This window comes from the organism of the source record quoted next, unplaced genomic scaffold (genome assembly GCF_019419815.1).
Source record: "Pyrus x bretschneideri cultivar Hongxiangsu unplaced genomic scaffold, Pyrus_bretschneideri_v1 Contig47, whole genome shotgun sequence".
In the NCBI taxonomy this organism is placed as follows: domain Eukaryota; kingdom Viridiplantae; phylum Streptophyta; class Magnoliopsida; order Rosales; family Rosaceae; genus Pyrus; species Pyrus x bretschneideri.
This window is the reverse complement of record NW_025999784.1, coordinates 510,054-528,072: the sequence shown is the minus strand read 5'-3', so window position 1 is coordinate 528,072 and position 18,019 is coordinate 510,054. Positions and strand designations below refer to the sequence as shown.

At 36.0% G+C, this 18,019-nt stretch overlaps 1 non-coding gene and 1 pseudogene across 1 annotated transcript; one reads left to right on the top strand and one right to left on the bottom strand.

Moving 5' to 3' along the window:
- Positions 1–10,400: 10,400 nt before the first annotated feature.
- On the top strand, positions 10,401–13,468 carry LOC103961685. The gene is made up of 3 exons (XR_007252206.1): positions 10,401–10,993; positions 11,363–11,488; positions 11,672–13,468. It is a non-coding gene; the product is annotated as an uncharacterized protein At5g41620 (transcript).
- A 1,164-nt stretch (positions 13,469–14,632) lies between these two features.
- Positions 14,633–17,897, bottom strand: LOC103961686 (annotated as a pseudogene).
- Positions 17,898–18,019: the final 122 nt, after the last annotated feature.

The window sequence follows — 18,019 nt, the reverse complement described above, 5'->3', positions numbered from 1 at the left end:
CTTCTGTTTTTGTAAAAATTAATATAAGATGATGACATGATTTAACTGTGACCGTTCAAATAGGAAGGAATGAAACATGAGGGAAAAAAGAGAGAAGAAAATCCTACTCATTGGATTGGTGTCGAGGTGCTGGTACTTTTCAATGTCTTTTCTCAAACACTCTGCATTAGGTAAGCTATGAAGACACAGATACTTATCATCTATTTGTATTATTTCTCTGATAAATATAGGGTTTATAAATATATGTGGATCTCATCTATATTAGAGAAATGATACAAATAAATGGTAAGATTGAAGTTGTTTTATAACTCTTCATGTTAGTAAGAGTAATATGGTAACTAAATAAAGTTCTCTTGAGTTTTAATAAAAAAAATTGTTATTGGTATTTCAAAAATCTCATTTCGGATTTTAAACTTTCTATAATTAGATAGAAAAATACACTTGTGAGAAGTGTTGAATAAGATTTTTGAAATGCTAATAACAGTTCCTTTTAATAATCATAATAATAATATGATAAAATGACCAATAAATTAAAACCTTAACATCTTTGGAAATTGATGTTCAATATATAATTGAAAAGATCGTATATCAGATGTTAAATTAGCAGATTTTGGTTGTTTAGTTTGTAAGTTACGAAGAATCGAATACTCAACCGATCATATATATATAAAGTTTGCACGTACATAATTTAATAGTTTGAACTAATCGAGTTGAGCTTATTCGGTGTTCGATTTGGTTCTATTGAATAGTTTTTGGTAGAAATGAGACCCCTTCAACAAAATGTAAATACGGAATGGTGGGTAGAGAAGTTACTAACTTGTAATTCAGGGAGTGATAGGTTTGTTTCACCTGCTACTGTTAAGTCCTTTGAATTTTGATTTATATGGATGTTTTTAGACTTTGAGTTGGTGTAGAAATGTTTGGTGGAGGTAGATTGTCTGCCCTCCTATTTTCATACTCTCTCCAAGCTCTCATGTTTGTGTGGTCATCGTTAAATTACGTCAACATTTTATATTCTTATTACTTTTTGTTTTATTATTTCTATAAAAAAATTAATATAAAATATTGACGTGGCTTAATCATGACCACACATCATAGAAGGGCATGAGGAGAGTATAAAAATGGGAAGGCAGACAATCCACCTCTATGTTTGGTTGGATCGTTGTCTAGATTTTAATTTCCTCATCAGAAATCACACATAACACAGAATCCTAGGTATACTTGTCCTTCACCTTCAATGCATATATTTCCCTCCTCTGTCTTGTCAGAAAGTAAACTTCACTAAAGATCTGGAAAAATTACAATTTGTGATAGATGAACTAAGTTAAAACAAAACATAAAACCCTAATCGAAGAAGAGCTACAACATAAGATACAATGTAGCCCACACAAACTTAGGCCGTAGGCAACAAAAACAAACAATAAAAGAAACTCTAAACTCAAGCAGTAGAACCCAAACGACCACCGCCACCACTCATCCTCAAGGGAAGACAGCACCCCAAATTTAAAATAACACCCACACCAAAAAAGATTCGAAGAAGGTATGTTCAACACTCTGATATCTAATTCATGATTATGAGTTGGAAAAGAGGAGAGGGAGCAAAGGAGAGGAAGGAAAAGAAGGTATATTCCGACATATTTTATATAGTAGAACTTTAAGCCATTATCTTTTGATAATTCAATTATTGACTAAAGATTTCACGGTCACGGAACTTTTTATATACGGAGACAAAGAAACCACATAGGATAGTGGGATGTAGCTGGTTTGCATCTCTTTTCCCCTCATGAAGGTAAACCAAAGTCCTATTGGGGGGATAATGACTTACATGAAACAGATTTATTGTCACGTAGCATTTTTTGTTTAATAATGCATTATTATGTGTATGTTTTTCTTTATATAATAATATTTTATTAAATTAAAACACTACGTAATGGTGAATTTGTTTTATATAAGTTATTTTCATTATAGGGCAAAACATAGCGACAAGCTTAGGTCTCCTACTCTAGAAAGAGAAACATTTTGAAGCAAGAAAAATGTTAGACAATACACGACAGACAAGTCTATGTAGATGGCATTGGTATGCAAAATCCAATTGATTTGAAGCTCTACATAATATTATATGTAGTACGAGTAGCCTTTTAGCATTAGACTGTAGCTGCAGAAAAATAGAATGCAGCTCTGTTTTTAACCAACACCACGGTTGGTTCCATCAAGGATAAATAGTTTAAATCATCTTTGTTTGCCGTCAATTGATTTTATGTTGAATTCTAACACAACTATTAGAGCAAGTTATTTACGTATTAGGATCAGGATTTCTAACAATTTTCTTTTTAATTTTATTGGTTTAGCTAGTAAATTTTTCGTTCACTCTGAATTATAGTAGTGACAGATTGGAGCATTTTTCTAAAAATGATTTTGTTGAATTGTACTGTTATGGTGGCTGAAGATTAGGGAAGAGGATCCTCTCCTAAGCTCAGAATGAGGATCCTTCTGACCACGAAATCCAGGCCGTTCAATTTTAATCTAACGGTTTTAAACAGGGGATCCCCTAAAAAGTTATAATAATTGCAACTGTTGAATTAAAATTGAACGGTTCGGATTTCGTGGTCAGGAGGATCCCCATCCTATGCTTAGGAGAGGATCCTATTTTGAAGATTAGAACGATAGGATGAGACAATGAGTGGGTTGCTTTGTTTAGACATGGTTGGAATAATTTTCAATTAAGAAAAAGTTATTCCTTTTTAAAATTAGGTTTCGTAGTATAATTTCTTATAAGTCTTTATTAACTTATTTACTTTCCGTGACAATCAGATGTATGAACACAATATTGGGCTACATCCCAATCAAAGGCCAACTGTACATCTGCCCTTGGTTGAGGGTTAGCGTAAGGTTGATATATGCCTATTTTATATGAGAAACGTAAAGAATACTCTTTCAAAAGTAAGATTTTTCGCTATTTTATATTTTTTGTATAATATTTTATAATATTGGCACGAGAATTGTGTAAATAATATAAGATGATAGAGAGTTTATGGATAGTCTTATTTTAAGAAAATCTCCTTAGCATTTCTCTCTCTCTCTCTCTCTCTCTCTCTCTCTCTCTCTCTCTCTCTCTCTCTCTCTATATATATATATTAAGAGGTGGATAAGTTGGTTAACCCTTATAATAATTTGGTTTGAATTTTTCTTTGACGATAATCGAATCGAAGAGCTCTTACATCCAACTAAAGAGTAAAGAGTAGTATCACTAAATTGTAGTACTAAATGACAAAGTTGTCATGTCCCTTGACTTTTGATCTTGTGATACTTTTTCGTGTTGAATCCCTATTCAATTAGTCTATCACCTACGGTAATGCTTTAATAATTTAACTAGAATGAACTAAAATGAACAGAAAGCGACACCAATTGTTGAATTGATACAACTTAAAATATGGACGACATATTCAAAGTATAAATAACATCTATCAAATTTTGAAAATATAATTATAAATTGGTGATTTATATAGCCGACTCATTTGATGGAACAAAACTTTTTTTATTTTTGTTGACTATTTTAGCCATTGTGACTATGCAGATAATTTTCCCATACCCCTTTGGTCTCTCAACTCACATACAATGACGAAGCCACTTGAGGAACGGGCTTATCTTGAAGTTTCTTCACTTTGTAGCTTCTATTTGATACTCTGCATTCTTTGATTTATGTGTTTTTGCTCTCAGCTAGCTTTATTATATTTCTTTAACTGACCAAAAAAAAAAAAAAAAGGTTTTACAATAGTACTATTATGAAAGCAAAGCCTTATACCAACTAGCCTTCCTTAGTTAGTTCATCATTTTGCATGATATATGGAATAGATGAGGAATTTATCTTGAAAGACAATTTTCATAGCTACAATTTTAAACTATGGTTATTTTTGTTCAATTTCAATGTAGAAACTTACAAAGAAGTTCGGTGTTTATAATATAATTATCTCAATTTTATTTTTTTTCATGATTCCGTTATACTCTTGTCCTTAAAATTTTGCATTGGAGTATTAAAAAAAAAATGAACTTGTTTTCTCATTGGTTTTATTTATTTTTAACCATTAGATTGAATAAATCAAGTAAAAATAGCTACTATGATTAAATAAGATGAGTAAAAAGCTAAAAAAGAGTGTGCTTATCATTTTTGTAAAAAAGAAGTTTTTCTCTATGAACCCAAAGCTTAGAGCATCTCCAAAGGAGATGTCAAAAGATAAATGTCAAATATTAATTTAATGGCTTACATGACAATATCAGACTTTTTTCTTTTTCCAACCGATATGTTTTTTTTGTTATAAATGGTATCTGTAAGACCAATTTTAAAGATAAATCAATTAAAATAAATTTCAAGATATATAATTTATGCATTGATGGGACTCACACAATAAAATAATTGAAAATTATTGGGTAAATTACAAAATACTACTTCAGCTATGAGTCGCATAGCAATCTCATACCTTATATTTTAAACATTGCAATGGCATACCTTATCTATGAATTTGTTGCAATGTCATACCTCCGTCACATTTTTTGTTAATTTTTCTGTTAAATACTGACTTGGCATGATAATGACCTGAGAAAAACCTGAGCTTGTCAGCCCAAAATTGGGCTTGTGGTTTCTTGCGAAATCGAGGTAGATTCGAGCCTCCCATGCTCGAATCCAAACATTAGGATGAAGGGGAAGTGATTCGTGGTCCTAGTCTCATCCAATCTGACGAGGAATTGACGGATTTTCATCGAAAAACCATGAGGTGGTGGTGGAGTCCATTTATGTTGTTGTACAGAGAAAATGAGAGGTTAAAGTTAGTTACCGTTATGAATAAAGTAATAATACCCCCAAACTTAGCTTTTTGCTTGTCCTCAAGCAAAACAAAACTTAAAAACAAATATAAAAACTAACAAACTAGAAACTTAAACAAACATTAATTAAGACAATTTTTACCTTCAAGTTAGCATCCATAGAAAACGTTAAAAATTAGAATATCTTTTCAAAAGTTCCAACTAATCCCACCACAGAATCTAAGCCATTTAGAATCAATTAGAAAATAATTCATGAACTTTCTTTGGTGTAAAGGGGAACCAACATAGTTAAGAAGACTCGACTAAAACCCCTACCTTTCGTCCTCTTTAACACTTCACACATAATAACTTGATATATTTTTTATTTTATTTTATTGCTTTTTTTTTTCTCCTCTTTTTTTTTTCTTTTTTTTTTCTTCTAGTAACAATAATGGTCATGCAATGCCAATTCCCTTAAGCTTTCGATCCAACCCATGTAACGAGTTTTAGGTCAATGACTCCCAAACCACAAAGGCTTTAGGGCACTAGGTGTAGAATACCCCTTAGGACTTACTAACTCGAGTTGGAAAGGCTACGAAACTAACTAACCACCTTGCCCCATATCAAGACTCTACCGTTTGACGCGAGAATCACTGTTGATCAGGCAGGACTGGCCCAGTTACTAAGCAAAGACTCGGGTGGAACAATTATTACTTTATAACGCATAGTAAACTTTACTTTACTAAGAACAAAAATTAAAATACACTTAGACTAAAAGTAAGTGTTCAATCTCACTCCCCACAAACCATGTTGGTTCACTTGCAAATTTTCAAAGTATAACTCATGAATTAGTGTCTAAGAAACGATAAATAGAAAAGACTCTACTGTGAGATTAATCTTCACCATGTCTATTTGTTCTAACATTTAAAATAAACTATGGATATTAACTTAAAAAGAATGAAAATTTTTACGGACTTAAAAATTAAAAATCTAAAAATTCTTATTTCCCACCCCCAAACTTAAATCACACTTAGTTCTCAAGGTGTGGGAAATAAAATAAAAATAAACCAAAACAAATTAGGCCGATAAAAATAAACAATAGCTAATATTATGATAGAAATGGACAATAAAAGACAATTAAAAACAAAAAAGTAAAATAAAACAAAAAGGAAAGAAATAAAACAAAACAGAAAATAAAACAAAAAGAAGGAAAAGAATGCACCTGGGGAGGATTCGAAGTGGCGACTGGTGCAAGAAACAGAGGCCCTGGAAAAACAATGAAAGAGAAAGCACTAAAGTGCAGCGCGCTAGTATGGAACCCGTGACCTGCTGGAACAACATAAGTTGCTGAGCCTTTTCACACGGACCACACGTGCTGATGGGAACCCTAACAATCCTATAGAATTTTACCAATTACTTACGAATTTCTATATATATGTTTTGAAGGTTAGGTTTTTCTAATACATATTTTCGTCGTGATGTTCAAGCGAAAATGTATATTTAACATGCAACTCGTATGTGATGTTAAGATCAAATATAAATGTGCAAGACTCATTAAACTTTATGAAAACCCTTTGAAAAACCATGCAACCCTTAAGAGCGTGATGTTCGCCTTACGTGAACTTATAATTACCAATCACTAGAAGCCCTTCTCAATTTCAGGGTGATGTTCTAACAGAAAAATTGCATCAAATTACTTGTCTAAAAACCCTAATGGTCGCGAATCACTAAGACAATTAGATAGTTTAATCACGGTAATTAATAATTCAAAGCAAGCAAGCATCCATTCATAAGCAAATTAATAAAACTACATATTCATGTTAAGGCTCATGACTTCGCCCTAGCAAACAGAAATTAGTTACGAACAACTATAAAACAAAAGGAATTTTATTGAAATAGAAAAAGGATAGAAAACACCTTGAAATACAAATCGTGAAAGCCTAGTTAAGTTCTCCAAATTAATGCCTCCCTATTTCTCTAATGGCTAAATAGGTTTCCTATTTGAACTGAAATTTGAACTTCTCAGAAAATCAGACTTTTGACCAACCAAATCAACTCCAATTTGGTCCCAAAATGTCTCTTTTTAAAGCTTGAGACGTCCTTAACAAATCCTCAAAGGAATGTTCCTCAAAATATGTCATCTTGACCTTCAAAATACCCAAAACATCCAGAAACGTAAATCTGGGAAAGCTGCGCGCTGGGTCTTTATTTGATCACCACAGTAAAACGACTTGGTAGAAAAATCTGGAATTATAACATAATTATCTTGAAAGACTCACGAACATCCTCAAATTAGAATCACTCCAAAATTCATCCGTTTGATCACTCTTTGCTCCAGAGGAAGTCGAATATCCTACATTGAAAATATATAACAAAATATCAAAATTCTACCAAAATAACTAATAAACTATAACTAAGAATATGTAAAAATATATAGTATAATATGAACTCATCAGTGGTGGTGGAGTCCATCTATGTTGTTATACAAAGAAAATAAGAGGTTAAAGAAAATGTGGAGTTGAGCGTTGAGAGAGAAAAGAAGAGAGAGTGACACGTTTGTGGTGATGGTATGTTGGTGGCCGTTCTCTGGGCTCGACTTCTATGTGAACACAGAGTAGAAAATATGGTAAGCGCTGGAGGAGAATGGAGAGTTTGAGGGGGGAAAGAGAGAGATTGGGATGAGAAGGCCCACAAATTTATTTTTTAATAATTAATATTAATTGTTAAACAAATAACAAATAATTTATTATTAATTATTTATTTTTTTATTTCAAATTAGAAAAAGATTGGGTCTCGCTCATGCCATGTCAGCATTTAATAGAAAAGTTGACGGATGTATGACATTGCAACAAATTTATAGATAAGGTATGACATTGCAATGTTTAAAACACGAGGTATGAGATTGTTATGCGACTCATAGTTGAGGTAGTTTTTTTGTAATTTACCAAAAATTATTTGACATCACATTTTCTCATATGTCAAATTGGACATATGAAAACTCATATGTCAATCCACATACGATTGACATATTGGTTGGATCATGCTACTATCTTCAAATTTGATTACATAACAGTCTACTTAGAATTTGACATCTCATTTGAAGATGGTCTTAAAAATCCAAAAATCCACCCAATTTTCGCTAAATACACTTCAAATTTTGAAAACAATTGTTGTTTAATCCCTCACAGTAAAAGCATCCCAAATCCGCGAGCAAAAGCCACAACCACACGATTGGTCAGGACAATAAACCCCAATAGAAAAGCCAAATCATCGCTGCCCAATAATTGCTCGCCGTGCTTTTAGTCTCACTTGATCATGGCCTCACACAATCATTCTCGCCTTCCTTTTTCTCCCCTTTACCTTTTTAGACAAAGTCCCCTATACAAACTTAGGTCGTAGGCAACAAAACAAACAATAAAAGAACTCTAGACTCAAGCAGTAAAACCCAAACTGTCGTCGCCACCGCTCATCCCCAAGGGAAGCCAGCACCCCAAATTTAAAATAACACCCACACCAAAAACTAGATCCGAAGAAGGTATGTTCAACACTCTGATATATAATTCAAGATTATGAGTTGGAAAAGAGGAGAGGGAGCAAAGGAGAGGAAGGAAAAGAAGGTATATTCTGACATATTTATATAGAGGAACTTTAAGTCGTTATCTTTTGGTAATTCAATCATTGACTAAAGATTTCACGGTCATGAGACTTCTTATATATGTAGACACAGAAAACACATAATATAGTGGGATGTAGCTGGTTTGCATCTCTTTTCCCCTCATGAAGGTAAACCAAAGTCTCATTGGGGGAGAATGACTTACATGAAACATATTTATTGTCACGTGACGTTTTTTGTCCAATAATGCATTGTTATGTATGTGTTTTTCTTTACATAATAATATTTTATTGAATTGAGATGAGAATTGTGCAATACTTTATATTTTTACATAATATTTTATAATATTAGCACAAGAATTGTGCAAATAACACGGTGGATAGTTTATGGATATATATATATAGATGGTTTGCATATCTTTAAGAGAGTCTCCTTAGCATTTCTCTCTCTCTCTCTCTCTCTCTCTATATATATATATATATATTAAGAGGTGGATAAGTTGGTTAACCCTTATAATAATTTGGTTTGAATTTGCTTTTGGTGAGAATCGAATCGAAGAGCTCGTACATACAACTAAAGAGTAAATAATAGTACCACTAAACTGTAATACTAAATGACAAAGTTATCTTGTCTCTTGACTTTTGATCTTGTGATACTTTTTCACGTTGAATCCCTATTGAATTAGTCTTCTCACCTAAATAATTGAAGTACGGTAATGCTTTAACAGTTTAACTAGAATGAACTAAATGAACAGAAAGCAACACCAATTGTTGAATTGATACAACTTAAAATATGGACGACATATTTAAAGTATAAATAACATCTATCAAATTTTCAAAATATAATTGTAAATTGGTGATTTATACAGCCGACTCATTTGATAGAATAAAGTTTTTGTTTGTTTGTTTGTTTGTTTGTTTGTTGACTATTTTAGCCATTGTGACTATGCAAATGATTTTCCCATACCCCTTCAGTCTCTCAACTCACATATAGCGGCGAAGTCACATGAGGAACAGGAGAGACACGAACTTATCTTGAAGTTTCTTCACTTTGTAGCTTCTGTTTGAATACTTTACATTCTTTGACTTATGTGTTTTTGTTCTTAGCTAGCTTTATTATATTTGTCTAATTGATAAAAAAAAAAAAAAAAAAGAAGTTTTATAGACACTAAACCCTAAACCCTATGCAGATGAAGTATAATACGAGAAGTTATAGGCCTTATACCAGCTAGCCTTCCTTAGTTAGTTCATTGTTTTGCAAGATATATGGAATAGATGAGGAATTTATCTTGAAAGATAATTTTAAACTAAGATTATTTTTGTTCAATTTCAATGTCGAAACTTAAAAAAAAGTTCAATGTTTATAATATAATATCTCAATTTTATTTTTTTCATGACTCTGTTATACTCTTGTCATTAAACTTTTTCATTGGAGTACATAAAAAAAATAAAAGAATCTGTTTCTCTCATTGGTTATATTTATTTTTAATCATTAAATTAAATAAATCATATAAAAATAACGATTATTATTAAACAAAATGAGTAAAAAAGTGAAAAGAGTGAGCTTATCGTTTTTCTGAAAAAAAAAAAAAAAAAAAAAAAAGGTGTTTCTCTGAACCCAAAGCTTAAAAATCCAAAAATCCACCCAATTTTCGCTAAATACACTTCAAATTTTGAAAACAATCGTTGTTTAATCCCTCACATAAAAGCACCCCAAATCCCCAAGCAGAAGCCACAACCACACGATTCGTCAAGACAACAAACCCCAATAGAAAAGCAGATCACCGCCGCCCAATAATTGCTCGCCGCGCTTTTAGTCTCAGCTGATCCCGGCCTCACGCAATCATTCCTGCCTTCCTCCTTCTTCCCTTTTACCTCTTTAGACAAAGTCCCCTGCACAAGCTTGACAGTCTCTACTCCTTAGTGGGCGCCATCAAAACCTCTCTCTCTCTCTCTCCTCCCTTCCCCCCCCCCCCTTTCTCTCTCTCTCTAAAACTTCTAGGGTTTCCGCCATGAACAAAACTGTGCGTTTCATCATCCCCTGAGCCCAAATCTCCCAATTTCCCATTTCTTTTTCTTCTGATATATTTTTTTGAAATGCCGAGGCAGAACAGCAATTTGGCGATGGACCTGATGATCCCCGGAAAAATCCGGAAGCGTGGGTGTTCGTCGTCGGCGTCTTCGTCGTCGTCGATCATCCAGAACTACAGATTCAAGCGGGCGATACTCGTTGGGAAGAGGGGCGGATCCAGCACGCCCGTGCCCACGTGGAAGCTCATGAGCTCCAGGTCCCCGACGGCCTCCGCATTGCGCGCCATGGACTCCCCCAACTACTCCCAGAGCGGCGGCGCCAGGTCCAAGCAGCAGCAGCATGCAACCCGTGTCGGCGAGGAAACTCGCCGCCACGCTCTGGGAAATGAACGACATGTCTCCGAGAGTGAAGGAAGGGTCGGACGAGAGGCGGCTGAGGAAGATGGAGGCGAGTAATCGTAAAGCCAGAGAGAGGGAGAGGATCCCGAGATCGGCGCACTCCGGTTCTCTGCCGCCCCATCTCTCCGATCCATCTCATAGTCCCGTTTCCGAGGTGGGTTTTCTCTTTGTTTCTAGTTCTGTTTGGTTGCTGAGAAAACTTGCGGGAATTTTGATGGAAAATGTAGCTTGCGTTTAATTTAAAGTTTAGTTTTTAAGTAGCTTTTTTGAGATTTCTTGTATCAGCATACTGTCTTTTTCTCATCGTGCTTGCGGCAATTCGATCTTCTTGTTTGATAGCCAGTTGATTGTAACGTTTTGGTAAATTTGGAGTTTTATATCCGTCTCATTTGAAAGCCTTGTCATAAATTTAAAGTACATTCGATCCATCTGATTTTTTTGATATTGGTCAGCATAAGTTAGGCATGTTGGTGGAGAGATTGACTGTAATATTTTTGTGCTACGTGTTGTTTTCGTTTTGTAGAGGATGGATCGGTCTGGAACGGGTAGTTTTCATAGAAGGGCGTCGCCTATTTCGCAGAGACGGCTCAGGATCACAGACCACCATTCTGGAATGTTGGATTCTCATGGCAATGGCAGTTTGATGGAGGTGAGTCAGTGATCTACTTTATTAGCAGGAATGAGTGTGCCTCACTCTTGCTCATTTGAAGTTATCATATATGCGGATTTTAACTTTTGTTAATTCGAATCAGATGATTGTTTATTGGAATTTCAACTGTATGATTTGTTATATGTGTACGATACTATTTTTTCTCATCTTCTTGTTATACAGGTTGAGACTAGATCTCGAGCCCAGACACCTACTGCTTCTACTGCTGGAGCCAAGACACGTTTGAAGGATGTCAGTAATGCTTTGACCACATCTAAAGAGCTACTGAAAATTATCAACCGTGTTTGGGGTAATGAAGATCGACCTTCAACAAGCGTGGCCCTTATCTCAGCCTTGCATGCTGAGCTGGAGAGGGCTCGTTTACAGGTCAATCAGCTTATCCAAGAACAACGCTCAGACCAGAATGAGATCAACTACCTCATGAAGTGTTTTGCTGAAGAAAAGGCAGCTTGGAAAAGCAAGGAGCATAAAGTTGTTGAGGCTGCCATTGAGGCCGTTGCTGGAGAACTTGAGGTAGAGAGGAAACTGAGGAGGAGGTTTGAAAGCCTGAACAAGAAACTTGGGAAAGAACTGGCGGAGACAAAAGCCTCTCTTGTTAATAAGGAAAAAGAACTTGAAAGTGAGAAGAGAACAAGAGAGATCATGGAACAAGTATGTGATGAATTGGCCAGGGATATGACTGAAGATAAAGATGAAGCAGAGGAAATGAAGAGGGAATCTGCAAAAGTTCGTGATGAGGTTGAGAAGGAAAGGGAGATGATGCAGTTTGCTGACGTGTTGCGTGAGGAGAGAGCACAAGTGAAACTCTCTGAGGCGGAACATCATCTTGAAGAGAAGAATGCAGCTGTTGATATGTTGAGGAGTCAACTTGAAGCCTTCATGGGAAGTAAGACAACCAAAGAAAAAGGACGCAGTTCTACTCATCTGAATGACGAAGAAATTTCTGCGTATCTAAGTAGAGCTCATCTTGGTTCCCGTCAGGATGAAGAAAAAGATGAGGATGAAGGAGAAGTTGAAGACGGAGTAGAATGCGAAGAGGATTCTGCTGAAAGTGATCTTCATTCCATAGAGTTAAGTATGGGCAACAACAGCAAAAGCTACAACTTGAATCGCAATTCTGCAGCCACTCGTGATCCAAGGTGGGCAGCACCTGATGTCGAAGAAATCAAAGGGAGGAAGTCTACTTCTGGGAAGCCACCAAGAAGAAGCACTTCTTTGCAAAGAAGCATATCAGATGGAGTGGAATGGGGCATGCAAACTGAAAGGCTCCAAAATTCAGGAGACGGGATAGATTGGGAGAGGTTTCCTGAACTGGAGAGGCAAAGGCAACGGCAAGGAAAAGGATGTGCAGAGGAAATGCAAGGATATAAATCATCAAAGGGTCTTAGGGACCAAATGTTGTCTGGTTCAAGGCTTGGACCTGGTAGAGTTCACGCTAGTCCTACGCGGCAATGGGGGCAGCCGTGGCCATCACGGGATCCTACCAATACATTCCAAGATAGGCCTCCCAGCGCGCAAGGAAGTGGTTCAAAGTCAAACTTGGCGGAAGTGAGAGGTGAAGGCCAGAATGGCAGAAGGTATAAACGGTGAAAATTTCTCTTTTTTGCCAATGCCTTTGAATAATGAAATACAGGGTAGCGGTGTAAAAGGCCATGCTTGAGGAAAGCGATTTCAATGATGAGAAGAAGCGTTTTGGCCCATCGATGCTTTTTGCTTGTTATCACCAGGAGCTGCTAAGTTGCAGTAATTGCTGCTCATTTTGCGCTGCACCAACGCCATTCTCGCTTTGGTTTTGTAGATTTTTCGAAGAAAGCTGTGACAATCTAGTGAGCTTGCTCTGTACAAAAGCTTCTAGCATTTATGTCTCAATTATATAGAAACATTATATATTTGCTTCTGTTTTTTTTGCCCTTTCTAATTCTCTTTCCTTTATGCTAATCGTAATCTGTCTTTACCTTATTTCCTGTGTTTTTTGTATACAGTAATTTTACAAGGTTTTGTGTGTTTGAAGGAAAATTTTGCTTCCGGATCAATCTTGGATCACATGTACCACTAGCCAACAAATAATTTTGCGGTATAATCGGTTATCTACAATTATGTGTCTTTCTCTTCACGTAACACGTAGTTATATACAATCGGTCTGAATTAAAAAAACCGGTAATGCCTAACAATCACTCCAAATTCAGTGAACTTTGACTGTAATTAGAACCCTTTGAATTTTTAATTAATGGTCCAAGGTCGCTTTTAGTTAGTCAAAGAATATTGTCACAGTTTATTTTATGTGCTAATTTAAATCTAGTGGATATGGTTAGGGGAGAGCTTGTCAGTTAAATACATTAGATTAGGGAATAATGGAGGCAGGAGGTGCCTAATAATTTAATGGAATTTGTGTGAAGGGTTTTCCGCATGTGCAGTTGGGAAGGGGGAAGACCATTGCACATGTGAACAACTAGGAGCAGACAAAGATTAGAACTAATAAAATTATGAGCAAACAAGGATTAGAACTAATAAAATTTTAGGATAAGTAGATGCGCAGGAAAAATTTGAGAAAAAAGCACTTTCTACCAAAAGTTTATGAGATTTTACAACTTTTTTGCTTTCCCCTGGTTGACTGGGGGCTGATTCCACATACTAATCTAACGTTGGTTTGATCAACTCTGTATAATTTAAATAGAATATCACTGTCACGTCTTAAAATAATAATACAATACCATGTGAGAAAGTTAAAACACATAACATTGTGCTAGTGGTATATGCAACGCAACAGTGACATCTTGAGGGTGTAAGTGTCACGGACTAACCCGCGGTTTTGGTGGTTGCGGTGTTGTGGTATTGGAAGAAGTCCTTAACCACCAAAGCAATCCATCACTTGGCTTTGATAACCCTTAACCACTAGATGCACAAATGTTAGTTCACCTTACCAAACACAACATTATGATTACATCTTATATACAATTAGATACGAACCACGTGACGTGATTATGCACTTTCATTTTCTTGGTTTTTGTTATTTAATTCTCATTTAATTTATTCAATCCAATGACTAGAAAAAAACAGAAAAAATAAAAATAAATGTTTCATGCATGAGAAGAAAAAGAAAGTGCGGAAATTATTTCTCATAAATGATATAATCTTCATTTTATAAATGGATATAAACATTTCAAGTTCCAACATGAGTTATTCACTATGAATAGATATAGGTCAAAAGCTCCTAATGCGTCACAACAGCATCAACATTATCGAAATATGAGAGTGCAACTGCGGCATGAAAGGCTGCTCCAATTGGAAGAACCTCCTCATCAATCACCAAGAAGGGTGAATGCAAATCTGTTTTCGATACAAACGTCGCGTTCTTCGTCCCAATCATGAAGAATGCAGCAGCCATTTTTTCTGCATAGAAGCTGAAGTCCTCTGCTCCCATAGCCATTGGAAGTAGCTTCACATTTGGTTCCCCGAGCAAAGTTTCTCCAACACTCTTTGCATGTTTGTACATTGCTTCATCATTAACCGTGGCAGGATAGGGCCTCATTTTTTCCAGCATGAAGTCTACCGTTGCTGTGCACCGATGCACCGAAGCTTGCATCTCTGTAACCTGCCAATCATCACACGCATTTAGATCAATGGTCTAGACTAAGAGTCTTGACTCTCGACTCTTGATAACGTAACATGTCAAACTGTCTAGTCTCATAAAACAGCAAAATTTCGATCACATTCCAACTAGTAACTGCTTTTAAACTGCATGTTAATCTGAAAAATTACTTCCGTTCTTTGTTAAGGTAGAACAATTGTAGACTGGTTTAAATTAAATTAGACCTAAGATAATACCTCTTTAATCCTTTGCTGAAGGTAGTATAGACCTTCGGAAGTCATGCTTCGAAACGTGCCTTTTAATGTCACCGTCTCTGGGATTACATTTCCTGCTTGGCCACCATCAACAAACCCCACGGTTACGACCTGTAATAGTTCAGAAATGAAAAGAAATGAGTACTCTTTTAGGTGATCCGCACTGTGTATTCTGAAGTCTCCAGTTAAAGATTATCAAACCGGATGCACTATTTCGACATATAGTTGTTATTCAATAAATAGACGAACACATTGTTTCTATATTTGACGGAAATAATCAGTCCAACAGTTAAACTAATTTCCGACTTGGCCAATTGTTTGCGAGGACGACGATTTAGAAAACTAAGGAGAAGGTGATGCTTGTAATTACACATACCCTGGACTCTAGAGGGTTTGTTTCTCGAGATACAATGTGTTGGAGGGAAATGATGGTCGAGCAGGCAGCAAGAATCGGATCTGTGGCCAAATGTGGAGATGCAGCATGTCCACCTTTCCCATGAATGGTGACCGAAAACCTACCAGAACCAGCAAGCATCAGACCAGGTCTCGAACCAATAGTTCCGATGCAACCCAAGAATGCCTTGAATGTTATCAAGGGCACCCTCTTTTATCATATGGTAAGCCCCTCCACGGGCCTCTTCTGCAGGTTGAAAAACAAGCTTGATTGTGCCCTATAAAATTGTAAAGTTAAATGCAAAGTGTAAACAATGTGTATAACTGATAAAAAAATAATGGAAAAGATTTGAGCATATATTAACTTCAACTGGTTTGTGTGCTTACCTTTATTTCTTTGCTTTTGCGTTGAAGTAACTTAGCAGCTCCAAGCAGCATTGTAACATGAGCATCATGCCCACAAGCATGCATTTTTCCAGGGTTCTTGCTCTTATGCTCCCACTCAACCATTTCCTAACAACAAGAAACCCTATTTAATCTTTTTATATTTTTATTTTTACAATAATACTTTTTCATGACACCTACGGACGACATTATTGCCTGCCTCTCTAATAAAAGTGTGCGTCATGCATGCATGCAAGACCCAGATGTACCAAGCAATGTGGTCAACATATGTGATTGAAATAACATCATTCTTTTTGTTAATGTTGTATTCAATAAATGTGCTGTCAAATTAAAATATGAAGTAATTTTCAAACACTATTTTCTTACCTGCACAGCTTAGTTTTAGCCTTTAGGTTGATCAAAATCAAAGAATATTCAAGGTGACACAAACAGACATGGATGTGCATAAGAAGAGAATGGTGTGTGAAATCCCTTATGATTCAATGTATCTAACTGTTTAGCCCCTGACTTTTAACAATTGGCACCTTATTACCATAAAGATACAAATTGTTACACTTATGGCCATTCCATCCGTCGAGCTATCAACTAACTAGTACAATCGACCAAAAAAATTAACTGCCTGCTAATTTTTTACACGACACTTAGAATTGGTTTGTTATTGCTATGCTTTGAAAAAAAAAAACTGATTCTGCTGTATTGTGAAAATAAGCTCATTTTTGCTGCTTCACGTTTTCAGCTTTATTTTTTTTATTTTTTTTCTCACCCAAAACTGTGAAAATAAGCTGTTTTAAGTGTTTACCAAGTACCTTTTTGAACTCAGCTTTTTCTTATACCCACTTTTTATAAAAGCAAGTACCAAACCAGTACTTAGTTGGTAAACTTTTTGCCTACATGAACTTTAAATTGATAGTGCATATATCACTATTCGTATGTATCCATATCTAGAAAAATTTTATTTGTTGTTCATATAAAGTTAGTTACTCCATTTATTATGAATCTCATGATCTCCATGCAAGCAAAGAGGTACCGAGTGCGGTTGAAGGAATAAAGTTAACATTTAGTCTAACAAGAGGGGCCAAGAGTTTAAAATTTTAAAAATCCGGGAACAAAATGTTATTGACTTAATCAGAATGGTGCAAACTGCAATTAACTCTTGTCAAAAAGTCGTGACAAAGGAGAGTGAGCGAACTTTGACCAACCTGAATCGGGAGAGCATCCATATCGGCCCTGAGAGCAAACCATGGCTGCGACCCCGAACCAATAGAAGCCACCACCCCGGTCTTCGCCACCGGCCACGTGTACCCGATCTCGAGCGAGTCGAGTTCCGATCGGATGAGTCGACTCGTCTCCTCCTCCTCAAAGGCCAGCTCCGGGTTCTCGTGGATTGTCCTCCTAACCCTCTTCAGCCAATCAAAGAACTCGGGCTCCCGCACAGAGTCCATCAGCTCTCGAGTGAGTTGACTCACCTCCCACCTCGAACCGGCCGCCACTGAACCCCATGACGATACGTGGTTTGCGAACGTAAATAACAATGTCAACAGCCGCAGCCACTCCATGAACGTCTAACCATTCATTAACCAACCAGCATAATTTGTATTTCTGTTGAGTCTGGTCCGGAAAAATGATTAAATAACGCAGAAATACTAATCACAAATTAGTGACTACGTAATTTGATAGTGACTTCGTTGTTTGAACTTTGGACGGCTGAGACAAAAAGATGAGTTCGGGTTAATGACTTTGTTGTTTATCGATGACAACTCTCGTTTATTTGAGGGCGAAATTATATTATATTATTTTTCTATACTAAAACCCAAACTAGGGTTTACTGTTCACGTACAGTGGAGTGGCGAAAATGCCCTCCAAATACAG